Here is a 17,867-nt window from a genome sequence, read left to right on the forward strand (position 1 = left end):
TGATGGACATCTAGGTTGCTTCCATGTCCTGGCTATTATAAACAGTACTGCGATGAACACTGGGGTTCACGTGTCTCTTTCAATTCTGGTTAAGGAAACACTTCTAAAATATTCATGATGCCAACATCATCCTGATTCCAAACCCAGACAAAGAAGCTACAAGAAACAAAAACTAAAGATACTGACATTTCCTTAATGAAAACAGATACAACAATCCTCAACAAAATATTAGCAAACCAAATTTTGCAGTACATTAAAAGGATCATATACCATGACCTAGTGGGATTTATACAAGAGATGCAAGGATGGTTTGGTTTAACATTTGCAAGTAAATTAATCTTTCACACCACACTGACAGAATGAGGGATAAAATTACATTATCACCTCATTAGATGCAGAAAAACATTTGACAAAATTCAATAAAATTCAATACTCTTTCACAATAAAAATCCTCAACAAACAGGCTTGGGAAGGAAGAAGAAAATTCTTGTGATTTGCAGATGATACAATTTTATATATAGAAAACCTCAAGGACTCAACCATGAAATTGTTAGAACTAATCAATGATTTCAGGAAAGTTGCAAGATACAAAATTAACATATGGTAATCTGTTGCATTTCTACATGTTAATGATAAAATATCTGAAGAAAACTAAAACTATCCCATTCACAGTAGCATCAAAAACAATAAAATACTGGGAACAGTGACTTTCCTGGCAGTCCAATGGTTAAGACTCCATGCTTCCACTGGAGGGGGTGTGGGTTCAAACACTGGCCAGGGAACTAAGATGCTGCATGCCACACAGTAAAACAAAATTCTGGATATAAATTTAACCAAGGAGATGAAAGATCTGTACAATGAAAACTACAAGGCTCTATGGAAAGAAATGGAAGACATAAAGAAATGGGAAGATACCCCATGTATATGTACTAAAAGAAAAATCTTTTTGAAATGTCATCTTTTTATCCAAAGTCATCTATGGATTCAACACAATCCCATAAACACATCAAAGGAGTTCTCAACAGAATTAGAAAAAAACCCTAAAATTTATATGGAATCACAAAAGAAATCAGAAAACGAAGGCAGTCCTGAAAAAGAACAAAGTGAGAGATAACACATTTCTTGATTTCAAACTACACTCCAAATCTATAGCAATAAACATGTTATGGCATTGTCGCAAAAACAGACACATAGACCAATGAAAGAAAGTAAAGATCCTCAAATTAAATGTCCAAGCAAATTAAATGCTTGGTCAACTACTATTGAACAAGAGTGCCAAGAACACCCAGTGGGAAAAGGATAGTCTCTTCAACAAACGATGTTGAAAAAACTGCATATACACATGCAAAGAAATGAAACTGGACTCCTAATTTATGCCACTCACAAAATTAACTTGAAATAGAGCAAAGACTTATACACATAAGACTTGATTCTGCTAGAGGAAAACGTAGGGAAGAAACTCCTTGACAGTGGTCTTGGCAATGATTTTTTTTATATATATGTAACACCAAAAGCACAAACAACAAAAGAAAAACTCAACAAATGGGTCTACTTCAAAGTTATCAGCTTCTGCATATGAAGAGAAACAACACAATGAAAAGGCCATCAATGAAATAGGAGAAAATTTTAGAAACCATGTATCAGATAAAGGGTTAATATCTAAAACATATAGATTTCATACAGCCTAATAACAAAAAATTAAACAATCCAATTTTAAAATGTGCAGAAAAACTAAATACTTTTCTTAAAAAGGCGTACAAATGGCCAACAAGTATGTGAAAATATGATCAACAATATTAATCCTCAGAGAGATGCAAGTCAAAGGCACATTGAGATACCATCTCAAACAAGTTAGAATGGCTATCATCAAGAAGACAAGAGATACAAGTGCTGGTAAGAATACAATGACAAGGGAATCTTTGTATACTGCTAGAGGGAATGTAAACTGGTCCACCCACTTTGGAAATGGAGTTTCCTCAAAAAATTAAAAGTAGATTGAACTTCTGATCCCTTGATCCTACTTATAAGTACCTCCTTGAAGGAAATAAATATAGGATTTTGAGGAGCTTTATGTACCTATATTTTTTCTCAGTATTATTCACAACAGGAAGATATGAACATATCCTAACAGTCTATCAATGGATAAAGAAGATGTGATGTATGTATATGTGTGTGTGTGTATATATATGGAGTATTAATCAGCCATTTGAAAGAAGGACATCCTGCCATTTGAGATAACATGGATAAGTCCTGAATACATTTTTATAAGAGAAATGAGTCATAAAGAGAAAGAAAAATATACTACGGTATGATGCTGTTAAACTGCTGCACTCAATATGCCAGGAAATTTAGAAAATTCAGCAGTGGCCACAGGACTGGCAAAGGTCAGTATTCATTTCAACCCTGAAGAAGGGCAATGCCAAAGAATGTTCAAACTATTACACAATTGCACTCATTTCAGATGTACAAGCTGGATATAGAAAAGGCAGAGGAACCAGAGATTAACCTGCATTGGATCATAGAAAACGCAAGAGAATTCCAGAAAAATATCTACTTCTCCTTAATTGACTACACTAAAGCCTCTGACTGTGTGGACCACAAAAAATTGTGGAAAATTCTTAAAGAGATGGGAATACCAGACCACCTTACCTGCCTCTTGAGAAACCTGTATGTAGGTCAATAAGCAGCAGTTAGAACTGGACAAGGAACAGTGAACTGATTCAAAATTGGGACAGGAGTTTGTCAAGGCTGTATATTGTTACCCTGCTTATTCAACATATATGCAGAGTATAGCATTCAAAATTTTGGGCTGGAAGAAGTACAAATGGAATCAAGACTTCCAGGAGAAATATCAACAACCTCAGATATGCAGATAACATCACTTTTATGGCAGAAAGCAAAGACGAACTAAAGAGTCTCTTGATAAAAATGAAAGAGGAGAGTGAAAAGGGTGGCTTAAAACTCAACATTCAAAAAACGAAGATCATGGCATCTGGTCCCATTACTGCATGGCAGATAGACGGGGAAACAATGGAAACAGTGACAGACTTTATTTTCTTGGGCTCCCAAATCACTGTAGATTGTGACTGCAGCCATGAAATTAAAAGACGCTTGCTCCTTGGAAGAAAAGCTATGACAGACCTAGACAGCATATTAAAAAGCAGAGACATCACTTTGGCAATAAAGGTCCATCTAGTCAAAGTTATGGTTTTTCCAGCAGTCATGTATGGATATGAGAGTTGGACCATAAAGAAGGGTGATTGTTGAAGAACTGATGCTTTTGAACTGTGGTGTTGGAGAAGACTCTTGAGAGACCCTTGGATAGAAAGAACAAACCAGTCAATCCTAAAGGAAATCAATACTGACTATTCATTGGAAGCGCTGATGCTGAAGCTGAAGCTCCAATACTTTGGTCACCTGATGCAAAGAGTTGACTGACTGGAAAAGACCATGACCCTGGGAAACTGATGGCAGGAGGAGAAGGGGAGATAGGATGAGATGGTTGGATGCATCACCAAATCCATGGACATAAATTTGAGCAAATTCTGGGAGATGTTAAAGGACAGGGAAGCTTGGCATGCAGTAGTTCATGGGGTTGCAAAGAGGTGGACATGACTGAGCAACTGAACAACAACAAATCATCTACATGTGGTATCTAAAAAAGCAAAATTTAAAAAAATAGAGTAAGAAATTGTGGTTAACCAGAGGATAAGGGGGGAGGTAATACAAAAGATGTTGTACAAACTTAGTAGTAAATAGAGATCTGAAGCACAGCATAATGAATATAGACAATACTGCACTATAATCACCAAATGATAATAGACTAGAACTTAATTATTACAACCAATAAAATGAAAAATAATTATGTAATGTGATATAGGTTCTAATTGCCACTACAATGGCAATCACATTACAATACATAAATGTATCAAATTAGTATGTTGTACACCTTAAATTTACAGGTTTTATGTCAAATGTACAATAAATCAGGAAAGAAACAATGTGTACATGAAAAGAAAAAATGTGTACATGAAAGGCTGCTAAATGACAAATAATAAGGATTAAATCATACAGGATGTTGAAATGCTAAAATAATAATAGTGAGAGGACTTCTGGGATTTCCAGGTGGCTCAGTGGTAAAGAATCTACCTGCCAATGCAAAAGACACAGGAAATGCCGGTTCGATTCCTGGGCCTGGAAGGTCTCCTGGTGGAGAAAATGGCCACCCACTTCAGTATTCTTGCTGGGAAAATCCCATGGACAGAGGAGCCTAGCAGGCTACAGTCTATGGGGTCACAAAGAGTTGGAAACAACTGGGCATATACACATGAGAGGATGTCTACTTCTTGTCGTACATGTAAAGAGCTTGGAAGTCATTACTTCTATTCTCACAATAAGAAAAAAACTTAGCAAACGTTTTAAATTAAACATCTTAATTGGGCTTCCTTGATAGCTCAGATGGTAAAGAATCTGCCTGCAATGCCAGAGACCCCAGTTCGATTCCTGGATCAGGAAGATCTGCTGGAGAAGGGATAGGCTACCTACTCCAGTATTCTTGGGCTTCCCTTGTGGCTCAGCTGGTAAAGAATTCACCCGCAATGCGGGAAACCTGGGTTTGATCCCTGGGTTGGGAAGATCCCCTGGAGAAGGAAAAGGCTACCCACTCCAGTATTATGGCCTGAAGAATACTGTAGAGGGTACAGTCCTGGAGAACACATGGCTATAGTCCATGGGGTCGCAAAGGGTCAGAAACAACTGAGCGACTTTCACTTTTTCTTATTTAAATCAAGGCAAAATGCTGCCCCCAAAACTGGAGACAGAGGTGCATAAAAGGAGGTTACTGGCAGCTGAAGCGCAGGAGCAGAAGCTCACTGCTGGAGTCAGTACTAGTGAGAATGAGAGTGTCATTTGTTCAGTCATGTCTGACTTTGTGACCCCATGGACTGTACCCTGCCAGGCTTCTCTCTCCATGGGATTTTCCAGGCAAGAATACTAGAGTGGGTTGCCATTCCCTTCTCCAGGGGATCTTCCCAATCCAGGGATCAAACCTGGGTCTCCTGCATTGCACGCAGATTCTTTATACCATCTGAGCCAACAGGGAAACCTACAAATTGCTGAAAGTTCAGTGTAAACTAATTTGAATCTTTCTGGTATTCCCACATTATTATAACTTTTATGTCTAGGAAACCCAACCAAGTTCTCAGGATGAAGATCAGAGAAAAACCTTCATATGCCTCCAAGAGGGGGAGGGGAAAAGGAACTGCTTTTCAAAATGCCATTCTCCTTAACAAAAGGCTGCCTTCAAGGGAAACTACTTTACTAGAGCTTAACCAAAACAGAGTTTATGAAAACCCAACAGACCTTAGGAAAAGGGAGTATTCAACATGGGGGTGAGTAGATATATGATCTCAGCCCTTTCCAGCCTTCCTTGTCTTACCAAACACATAGGAGAGACATGAGAAACACTTTGAAGGTTGGAGCCCAGAGACACAGGCTTATTTAGACACAGGCTGAAACCTCATCAGAGGATTACAGAATCCTTCCCCTTCCCTGACATCTTACCACCATATTAATAGGGCTCCTATATAATAGCAAATTGCAGCTAAAAGAACACCAAGTCACAGACCCTATTTAAGGCATCTAGAGGGAAACCCAAAGATACCAGGGGAGACAAAAAAGAGATAATAAAGGAACTTTTAGCTTATGATACCTACAGTTAGAGTAAACAAAAAATACAGACTAACACCTAGCCAGAGAAACATGAAGCCTCACACTAGAGGTCTATATACTTCAGTTACTTTTACCCAATGTATCATGTCTGGATTTGAACAGCAACAAAATGTAAGACATGCTTAAAAATAAAAACCCAAACTGAAGAGTGCGAGTACCAGACTCACACAACAGAAATTTGAGCATAATCATAAAGAGTATCTGAGGTAACTATGACTAATTTTTGTAGAAAATGAGACAACATATAAGACCAGAAGAGTAATGTAAGAAGAAATATGGAAGCTCTAAGAAAAAAAATCACAAGGAAATGTTAAATATTTAAAATATTGCAACAGAAGTGTAGAATGTCTTTGCTGTGTTCATTAGTAGATTGGAACACAGTTAAGGAAAGACTCAGTGAGCTTAATGATATGACATTAGAAACTTTCCAAATTGAAAAGAGAACATAAATGGAAAAAAAGGAACAAGATATCAGAGATCTTTTAGAAAATTACAAAAGGCATAACACACACACATAATGAGGATACTAGAAGGAGAACAAACAATGCAACAGAAGAGATATTTAAACAATGGCAGAGAATTTTCCAACGTTCAGTTCAGTTCATTTGCTCAGTTGTGTCCAACTCTTTGCGACCCCATGAATCACAGCACGCCAGGCCTCCCTGTCCATCACCAACTCTCAGAGTTCACTGAAACTCATATCCATCGAGCTGGCGATGCCATCCAGCCACCTCATCCTCGGTCGTCCCCTTCTCCTCCTGCCTCCGATCCCTCCCAGCATCAGAGTCTTTTCCAATGAGTCAGCTCTTCGCATGAGGTGGCCAAAGTACTGGAGTTTCAGCTTTAGCATCATTGCTTCCAAAGAACACCCAGGGCTGATCGCCTTCAGAATGGACTGGTTGGATCTTCTTGCAGTCCAACGGACTCTCAAGAGTCTTCTCCAACACCACAGTTCAAAAGCATCAATTCTTCAGCGCTCAGCTTTCTTCACAGTCCAACTCTCACATCCATACATGACTACTGGAAAAACCATAGCCTTGACTAGACGGACCTTTGTTGGCAAAGTAATGTCTCTGCTTTTCAATATGCTATAAAGATTGGTCACAATTTTTCTTCCAAGGAGTAAGCATCTTTTAATTTCATGGCTGCAGTCACCATCTGCAGTGATTTTGGAGGCCCCCCCCCAACAAAAAGTCTGACACTGTTTCCACTGTTTCCCCATCTATTTCCCATCAAGTGATGGGACCAGATGCCATGATCTTAGTTTTCAGAATGTTGAGCTTTAAGCCAACTTTTTCACTCTCCTCTTTCACCTTCATCAAGAGGCTTTTATGTTCCTCTTCACTTTCTGCCATAAGGGTGGTGTCATCTGCATATCTGAGGTTGTTGATATTTCTCCTGGCAATCTTGATTCCAGCTTGTGCTCCTTCCAGCCCAGCGTTTCTCATGATGTATTCTGCATATAAGTTAAATAAGCTGGGTGACAATATACAGCCTTGAAGTACTTCTTTTCCTATTTGGAACCAGCCTGTTGTTCTATGTCCAGTTCTAACTGTTGCTTCCTGACCTGCATACAGGTTTCTCAAGAGGCAGGTCAGGTGGTCTGGTATTCCCATCTCTTGAAGAATTTACCACAGTTTATTGTGATCCACACAGTCAATGACATACAAATCAGTGAGCATAGGAATTCAGAGAACACCAAAAAAGATAAATGCAAAAAAACGACACCTATTCATATCATATTCAAAATGCAGAAAATCAAAGACAAAGAGAAAATTTTAAAAGACTTCAGGGCAAAACAAAAACAAAATAGAAATATATCTTATCTGTAGAGGGATAAGGATAAAAATATATTTTACATCTCATCAAACTATGCTAGCAAGAAGAGAATGGAGAGAAATTTAAAGTGTCTAAAGAAAACATATCAACCAAGCTAGAATTTTATTAATTTGAGACAAGGCAGACTTTAGAGCAAGGAAAATTATCAGAAATAAAGAGAGGCCTACATGATAATAAAGGGGGTCAATATCTAAGAAAACATAACAATCCTTAATGAGTATGCACCTAACAACAGAGCAACAAAATACATGAGGCAAAAATAGAAGTACAAGGAGAAACTGACAAATGTATTACATGTGCTGTTTTCAATACCATCTTATCAGTAACAGACAGGTACAACAGGCTGAAGATTCATACCTTAAAAAATTTAAAAGAACAAAAGTCATGTGAACATACTTTCAGATCACAATAGAGTTAAGCTCTATTATTTCAATGCAAAAACTAGATAAATATCTCTCACAAATAAGATGCAAAAATTCTTTAAAAAATAATAACCAATGATGTGAAACAATGTATAAAAATGATTCTATATCATGACCAAGGAGGATTTATTTCAGGCATGTAATGCTGACTCAATATGTAAAATCAATTAATGTAGCAGTTTTAGAAAAGACAGAGGAACCAGAGATCAAATTGCCAACATCCGCTGGATCATCGAAAAAGCAAGAGAGTTCCAGAAAAACATCTAATTCTGCTTTATTGACTATGCCAAAGACTTTAACTGTGTGGATCATAATAAACTGTGGAAAATTCTTCAAGAGATGGGAATACCAGACCACCTGACCTGCCTCTTGAGAAACCTGTATGCAGGAAGCAACAGTTAGAACTGGACATGGAACAACAGATGGGTTCCAAATAGGAAAAGGAGTATGTCAAGGCTGTATATTGTCACCCTGCTTATTTAACTTATATGCAGAGTACATCATGAGAAATGCTGGGCTGGAAGAAGTACAAGATGGAATCAAGATTGCTGGGAGAAATATGAACAACCTCAGATATGCAGATGACACCACCCTTATGGCAGAAAGTGAAGAGGAACATAAAAGCCTCTTGATGAAGGTGAAAGAGGAGAGTGAAAAAGTTGGCTTAAAGCTCAACATTCTGAAAACTAAGATCATGGCATCTGGTCCCATCACTTGATGGGAAATAGATGGGGAAACAGTGGAAACAGTGTCAGACTTTTTGTTGAGGGGGGCTCCAAAATCACTGCAGATGGTGACTGCAGCCATGAAATTAAAAGATGCTTACTCCTTGGAAGGAAAGTTATGACTAACCGAGACAGCATTTTGAAAAGCAGAGGCATTACTTTGCCAACAAAGGTCCATCTAGTCAAGGCTATGGTTTTTCCAGTAGTCATGTATGGATGTGAGAGTTGGACTGTGAAGAAAGCTGAGTGCTGAAGAATTGATACTTTTGAACTGTGGTGTTGGAGAAGACTCATTAGAGTCCCTTGGACTGCAAGGAGATCCAACCAGTCCATTCTGAAGGAGATCAGCCCTGGGTGTTCTTTGGAAGGAATGATGCTAAAGCTGAAACTCCATGCGAAGAGTTGACTCATTGGAAAAGACTGATGCTGGGAGAGATTGGAGGCAGGAGGAAAAGGGGATGACAGAGGATGAGATGGCTGGATGGCATCACTGACTTGATGGATGTGAGTTTGAGTGAACTCCGGGAGTTGGTGATGGACAGGGAGGCCTGGCGTGCTGCAATTCATGGGTCGCAAAGAGTCGGACAAGACTGAGCAACTGAACTGAACTGAACTGAATGTAGCTCATCACATTAACAGACAAAAGAAAAAAATCATTTGATCAATCAGAGATGCAGAAAAATTATTTTAAAAAATCTAAACCCCGTGCATGATAAAAACTGTAAGCACACCAAGAATAGTGGGAACTTCCTCAATTTGATAAATGACATCTATCAAACCCAATAGATAACATCACACTTAACAGTGAAAAACTAAATGCTATCATTATCATATCAGGATAAATCAAGGATGTCTCTTTTCACAGCTCCTACCCAGTATCATAGTGAAGTGAAGGTGAAAGTCAGTCAGTTGAGTCCACCTCTTTGCAACTCCATGGACTATAGAGTCCATTGAATTCTCCAAGCCAGAATACTGGAGTGGGTAGCGTTTTCCTTCACCAGGGGATCTTCCCAACCTAGGGATCAAACCCAGGTCTCCCGTATTGCAGGCAGATTCTTTACCAGCTGAGCCACAAAGGAAGCCCCAAAATACTGGAGTGAGTAGCCTATCCCTTCTCTGGGGATCTTCCTGACCCAGGATTCTTTACCAGCTGAGCTATCAGGGAAGCCCTATCATAGTGAAAGTCCCAGCTAATGTAATAAATCAAGAAAAGGACATAAAAAGTATATAAATTGAGAAAATTTTACAAAACTCTTCTTGTTAAAGAATAACAGCAACAACACTCCTGGAATTATACGCTGGATATAGCAAGGTTTCCAGATACACATTAATATACACAAGTCAACTGATTTCCCATATATCAGCTGTGAACAAGTGAAATTTGAAACTGACCACAATACCATTCATATTAGCATCAGTGATGAAATCTAACATATATAAAGGAGTCATCAAAGATTTAAAGTAGAGATTTTTCTATTTTCATGGATAGGAAGTTTCAATATTGTTAAACTGTCAGCTCTTTCCAAATTGATTCAGTGCAATCCCAATCAAAATCCCAACAAGTTATTTTGTGGATATTGATAAACTTATTCTAAACTTTATATGGAAAAGCAAAATACCTATGTTAGCTGACACAATATTGAAGAAAAACAAGGTGAGAGGACTGATGCCACCCAACTTCAAGACTTACTAAAAGCTACAGAAATAAGACAATTGGTGAAAGAACAGTTAAATATGTCAAGATAACAGAACAAAGAGATATAGACCTATACAAATACAGTCAATAATTTCTGACAGAAAAGCAAAAGCTCTTCAATGGAGAAAGGATTGTTTTTTCAACAAATAGTACTGACACAATGGAACAGGCAAATTAAAAAAAAAAAAAGTGAATCTAGACACAGACGTCACACCTTACTGAGAATCAATACAGAATGGATCATAGACCTAAATGTAAAATACAAAGCTATAAATGTCCTAGAAGGTAACACAGATGAACATTTTGGGGATCTCAAGTTTGGTGTTGATTTTTCAGGTAGAACACCAAAAGCACAATCCAAAAAAAAAAAATTGATAAGTTGGACTTTATTAAGAAAAATATACATATGACTTATGTTCTGTGAAAGACACTGTTAAGAGAGTGATAAAACAAGTCACAACTGGGAAAAAATATTCCCAGAACATATATCTGAAAAAGTTTTATCTAAAACATACAAAACTCTTAAAACTCCATAATTAGAAAAGAACACAATTATAACATGGGAAAAAATGTGAACAGATATTTTATCAAGGAAATCATTTAGATGGCAAATAAGAATATGAAAAGATGTTCTCTCTCTATCATAAAGGAATTGAAAGTTAAAAGAACAGTGAGATATCGCTACATCAGTTCAGTTCACTTCAGTCGCTCAGTCGTCTCCGACTCTTTGCGACCCCCTGAATTGCAGCACAGCAGGCCTCCCTGTCCATCACCAATTCCCGGAGTTCACTCAGACTCACGTCCATCGAGTTGGTGATGCCATCCAGCCATCTCATTCTCTGTCGTCCCCTTTTCCTCCTGCCTCCAATCCCTCCCAGCATCAGAGTGTTTTCCAATGAGTCAACTCTTCGCATGAGATGGCCAAAGTACTGAAGTTTCAGCTTCAGCATCAGTCCTTCCAAAGAACACCCAGGACTGATCTCCTTTAGGATGGACTGTTTGGATCTCCTTGGGGTCCAAGAGACTCTCAAGAGTCTTCTCCAACACCACAGTTCAAAAGCATCAATTCTTCGGCACTCAGCTTTCTACACAGTCCAACTCTCACATCCATACATGACCACTGGAAAAACCATAGCTTTGACTAGACGGACCTTTGCTGGCAAAGTAATATCTCTGCTTTTCAATATGCTGTCTAGGTTGGTCATAACTTTCCTTCCAAGGAGTAAGTGTCTTTTAATTTCATGGCTGCAATCACCATCTGTGGTGATTTTGGAACCCCCCAAAATAAAGTCTGACACTGTTTCCACTGTTTCCCCATCTATTTCCCATCAAGTGATGGGACCAGATGCCATGATCTTAGTTTTCTGAATGTTGAGCTTTAAGCCAACTTTTTCACTCTCTTCTTTCACTTTCATCAAGAGGCTTTTTAGTTCCTCTTCACTTTCTGCCATAAGGGTGGTGTCATATACATATCTGAGGATATTGATATTTCTCCCAGCAATCTTGATTCCATCTTGTGCCTCTTCCGGTCCAGCATTTCTCATGATGTACTCTGCATATAAGTTAAATAAGCAATATACAGCCTTGTAACAATATACAGCCTTGTAACAATATACAGCCTTGATGTATTCCTTTTCATATTTGGAACCCATCTGTTGTTCCATGTCCAGTTCTAACTGTTGCTTCCTGACCTGAGTATAGGTTTCTCAGAGGCAGGTTAGGTGGTCTGGTATTCCCATCTCTTTCAGAATTTTCCACAGTTTCTTGTGATCCACATAGTCAAAGGCTTTGGCATAGTCAATAAAGCAGAAATAGATGTTTTTCTGGAATTCTCTTGCTTTTTCCCTGATCCAGCAGATGTTGGCAATTTGGTCTCTGGTTCCTCTGCCTTTTCTAAAAACCAGCTTGAACATCTGGAAGTTCACGGTTCACGTAATGCTGAAGCCTGGCTTGGAGAATTTTGAGCATTACTTTACTAGCATCTGAGATGACTGCAAAGCAAATACAATACCCAGTTGTGGATGTGACTGGTGATAGAAGCAAGGTCTGATGCTGTAGAGAGCAATATTGCATAGGAACCTGGAATGTTAGGTCCATGAATCAAGGCAAATTGGAAGTGGTCAAACAGGAGATGAAAGAGTGAACGTCAACATTCTAGGAATCAGTGAACTAAAATGGACTGAATGGGTTAATTCAAGTCAGATGACCATTATATCTACTACTGTGGGCAGCAATCCCTTAGAAGAAATGGAGTAGCCATCAAGGTCAACAAAAGAGTCCAAAATGCAGTACTTGGATGCAATCTCATAAACGACAGAATGATCTCCATTCATTTCCAAGGCAAACCATTCAATATCACAGTAATGCCAGTCTATGCCCCAACCAGTAACGCTGAAGAAGCTGAAGTTGAACGGTTCTATGAAGACCTACAAGACCTTTTAGAACTAACACCCAAAAGAGATATCACTACATAACTATAGCTAAAATCCAAATGCTGAAAGCAACAAATGATATCAGAAATTTGGAGCAGCGGGAAATTTGATTTGTAGCTGGGAGGAAAGCAAAACACTACAGCCACTTTGAGGACGGTTTGGCAGTTTATAAAGTTAATAGTTTTACCATATGATTTAGCAACTGTATGAAAATTTATGTTGCCACAAAAGTTATGTAGTATCCAGCAGGTGTTAAGTTGTTTGTACACAATTAACAAACAAACTGTTTGGCTTTTCTTTTGGTTTAGGATCATTATGACAAAAACTACTGACATCATACAAAACACCATGAACTTCTGTCTGAACTGTTTACAGAAGACAGAAGACTGTATACAGGAGACTGGATAACTACTTATCATAAGAAAGCAAATATGGCTATACTATTATAAGGTAAAATAAATATTAAGTAAAAAAATATATCCCTAGAGATAAAGAATATACTTTTATAGAGATGAAGGCTCATGTTTACCAGGCAAATATAACAAGTATAAATTCATATGCATTTAATAACATCACTTCCAAATATATAAATCAATCCGGCAAAAAACTACCTGGAAACACAAAGAAATCCATAATCTTAGAAGGAAAATTTAACATACATCTCTTAGTAACACAGAATAAACAGAACTTCAATTAAAGAAGAACCAAACACAGTAAATATATTTGATGTAACAGATGTATACAAAAGATATGATTAAACATTCACAAACCTAAGACAGGATTTTTTGCTTTTTACTTTAGTTAAAAATAAGTTAATATTGAAATTTATCATACTTACTATTCAGGGTTTCCATTTTGCCAGCTCTAAGTTTCTCAGCTTGAGACTGGCTTTTTGATCCAACTTCATCCTCAGATGATATGTCTCTTGCTTTCTGAGCTATAAGAAAGATGTTTTTAATCCATTAAGTAGAGAACTGGATTTACTGAAAATCTTCTGTAATTCAAACACACTTCAATTATCCAGGAATTTTTCTTCTTATAGTTTGAAACAATAAAGTCAAATACCACATTATTGAGATAGTGAATTATAGAGTAAGTATGTGAAGTGTAGAGAGATGTGAAATGTAGAGGGACTTTTCAAAAGAATAGTTTTATGAGGTATTTACATTTTAGGATTAAATGTGATATTTTCTTAACAGATACAGATGAGGAAAAAAATGATAAATAGTATATTTAAAATTTAGAAGATTTATACTGGATTAAAAAATAACTAATTAGAATTTCCCTGGTGGCACAGTGCATAAGAATCTTCCTGCCAGTGTAGGGGACATTGGTTCAAACCCTGGTCCAGGAAGATTTCACTAACGGCGGAGCAACTAAGCCCACGCACCACAACTACTGAAGCCTGCATGTCCTAGAGCTAGCAAGTTGCAACTACTGAAGCCTGTGTGCCTAGAGCCTGTGCTCAGCAATGAGAAGCTATCACAAAGAGAAGCCTATGCACCACAACGAGAGAGTAGCTCCTGCTCTCTGCAACTAGAAAAATCCCGAGTGCAACAATGAAGATCCAATATAAATAAATACACCCGTGTGTACACGTAAAATTAAAAAAAATAAAAGATTTCTGAAAAAAATTAGGGAAGGTTTAAATAAATAGAGAAATATATTTAAAAACAAAAAAATCCAAAAACCAAATAAAAATTAGCAATTATATACAACTAAATCATAATATGAAAAGGTTAAGAATAGAGGGATAAAAAAATCATTCTATGCAAATAGTTACATAAAGATACTATGCCAACATCAGATAAAATAAAGGTACAAAAAATTACTACAAAATGTCTATCATAAAGACAGAATTTCAGTTCACTAAGAACATATAACAAACGAAAATCTGCATATTTATTATACATACTTACATGTAATATACCACCTATATATATGACATAGATCATGCATCTGTATTTTTATATATAATAAAGCTTTAGAAACATAAAACTGAAATTGACAGAACAAAGAGTAATGGAAAAATAAACACAGTAGTGGAATTTAACATACCTTTCTCACAAATGATAAAATAAACATAGAACTTCAATGAAATTAAGAAGGTAAAAACATCATAGTTAATCAACTTCACCTAATGGAAAACATACATACACAAACAAACACGTATTTGTTATGTATATGTGTGCATATAAGTATAAATGATACATATATAGCATATATTCCTGTCTTCAACTGAATAAATATTAAAGAACTGGAGAAAATTAATTAAAAATCATTATATGATATTCTTACTACAAAGCCTCACTTTTCTGGCAGTTCCAAGTGTTTTAATTCAAGATGAGTTTTATAAGATTTAAACTTTTTCTTTAGGTGTAAGATTTCATCTGACATCTCATCCATTTTTTCAGCTATAAGTTATAGAGGCTCTTAATCCAATAAAAAGTAAAACAGCTGGACTGTGAAATCCTTGGATTATTATGTATACCAAGAACTTAAGGTTTCCATCCAATTTTACAAGTAAATACACACAATTTAAACAAATGATCAAACCATCCTGCCCTTGCCCACCCCATCCCCTAACTGATAGTGCATTTTCAAAATGGACTATGAAATTAAGTATAAAATCATCAGAGTGGTTTCCTTAAAGTATGTGGAAGACTTGTTACTGCATACAAACACTTAAAAAGTTGTAATTAGACTTTATTGTACTAAGGATATTCATATTTAAAAATACTTTAAAACTTTTAACAACATATACAATGGGTTTAAAAGTTAAACTGATTAAAAAGTAGTAATTTCAAAATAAGGAAAGAAATAGAAAGAAACCTGAATCAGGTGCAAAAGTTAGAAAGCACCCAAAAAAGGAAATACTTAAATTTAAATATATTAGTAAGTACAATAATTATAAGTGGATTACATGTTGTTGGGCTAGACAATGACAGTCACACTGGATTTATAAACAATTTAACTATAATCTATAAGAGATGTCACTGGTTTATAAGAATATTAAAAAGATATGCAAATATGAACCGAAAGAAATCTGTAGTAGTTATATCAATGTCATACAAGCTAAGATTCTAATCAAAAGACCTTACTGGAGACAGACTAACATGGTACTATTCTCATAAAAACATTAAATAGAGAATCAGAAATCTGCAGTGGAACCTCTAGGTTTACAAGTTATGTTAGTTATCCTACAATATTGTATCTTATCTTCAAATGATATAAACAAATCATTGTCTATTTGAAGTGCAAACATCATGTGAATATGTTTTTCACATGTATATATGAAGCAGTCATTACTTTCCAGATATACAGATGCATCAAATACATTTAAAGCAACAGTTAGAACTGGACATGGAACAACAGACTGGTTCCAAATAGGAAAAGGAGTATGTCAAGGCTGTATATTGTCACCCTGCTTATTTAACTTCTATGCAGAGTACATCATGAGAAACACTGGGCTGGATGAAGTACAAGCTGGAATCAAGAATGCCAGGAGAAATGTCAATAACTTCAGATACTCAGATGATACCACCGTATGGCAGAAAGTGAAGAACTAAAGAGCATCCTGATGAAAGTGAGAGAGGAGAGTGAAAAAGTTGGCTTAAAACTCAACATTCAGAAAATGAAGATCATGGCATCCGGTCCCATAACTTCATGGTAAATAGATGGGGAAACAGTGGAAACAGTGAGAGACTTTATGTTTTGGGGCTCCAAAATCACTGCAAATGGTGACTGCAGCCAAGAAATTAAAAGACGCTTACTCCTTGGAAGGAAAGTCATGACCAACCTAGACAGCATATTAAAAAGCAGAGATATTACTTTGCTGACAAAGGTCTGTCTAGTCAAAGCTATGGTTTTTCCAGTAGTCATGTATGGATGTGAGAGTTGGATTGTGAAGAAAGCTGAGCACTGAAGAATTGATGCTTTTGAACTGTGGTGTTGGAGAAGACTCTTGAGAGTCCCTTGGACTGCAAGGAGATCCAACCAGTCCAACCTAAAGGAGATCAGTCCTGAGTGTTCATAGGAAGGACTGATGTTGAAGCTGAAACTCTAATACTTTGGCCACCTGATGAGAAGAGCTGACTCACTGGAAAAGACCCTGATGCTGGGAAAGATTGAAGGTCGGAGAAGAAGGGGACGACAGAGGACCAGATGGTTGGATGGCATCACCGACTCAATGGACATGAGTTTAGATAAACTCCAAGAGTTGGTAATGGACAGGAAGGCCTGGCGTGCTGCAGTCCATGGAGATGCAAAGAGTTGGACACGACTGAGGGAATGAACTGAACTAAACAAATATATTTAATTTGGAAATAATACTATTACTATAAACATTGTTATAAATACTTACATTTAAAATTATTATTTAGTTTTCTTATTGTATTTGTAGTTTTGAATAAAGCTTAAAATTTTTGGTATGAAATATGGCCAAGCAAAACACATATTATGTTAAAGAACATAGTGAAAGACTGAAAGAAATATATCAGATAGGAAAAATAGTGGAACTGCACTTAAATATATCAATAATCAGATTATGAGAGGTAATTAAAATATCAGGCTGAATTCTATAAGTTTCTTACCAGAAATTCAGCAAAATCACAAAGATACAGGAAAATTAAAGTAACAAGAGAGAAAAAAATGTATCGTGCAAATACCAACCAAAAGAAAGTTTGTGGAGCTACGCTGATAGCAGATAAGGTAGTTTTAAAGGAAAATAAATAAAAACTATAAAAATAATGAAGCCTCTCCCTTAGGATAAAATGCTCTGTCTCCAAGAATAATGTCACTTTAAAATTTATATGCACAAAAATAATAGAATATCACAAGATATAAACCAAAGCCTGTCACAACTACAAGAATAGAGAAATCCACAAAGTGTAAGATATAACATATTTAATTCAGTGATTACAAAAGAAAGAGATAAATCATCAATAAAGACCTGAAGTACAATGAGAATGTACAATGGGCACTGTCACAGTACAAAGTACAATGGGCTTCCTGGGTAGCTCAG

Source organism: Capricornis sumatraensis, chromosome 15, assembly GCF_032405125.1.
Source record: "Capricornis sumatraensis isolate serow.1 chromosome 15, serow.2, whole genome shotgun sequence".
In the NCBI taxonomy this organism is placed as follows: Eukaryota; Metazoa; Chordata; class Mammalia; order Artiodactyla; family Bovidae; genus Capricornis; species Capricornis sumatraensis.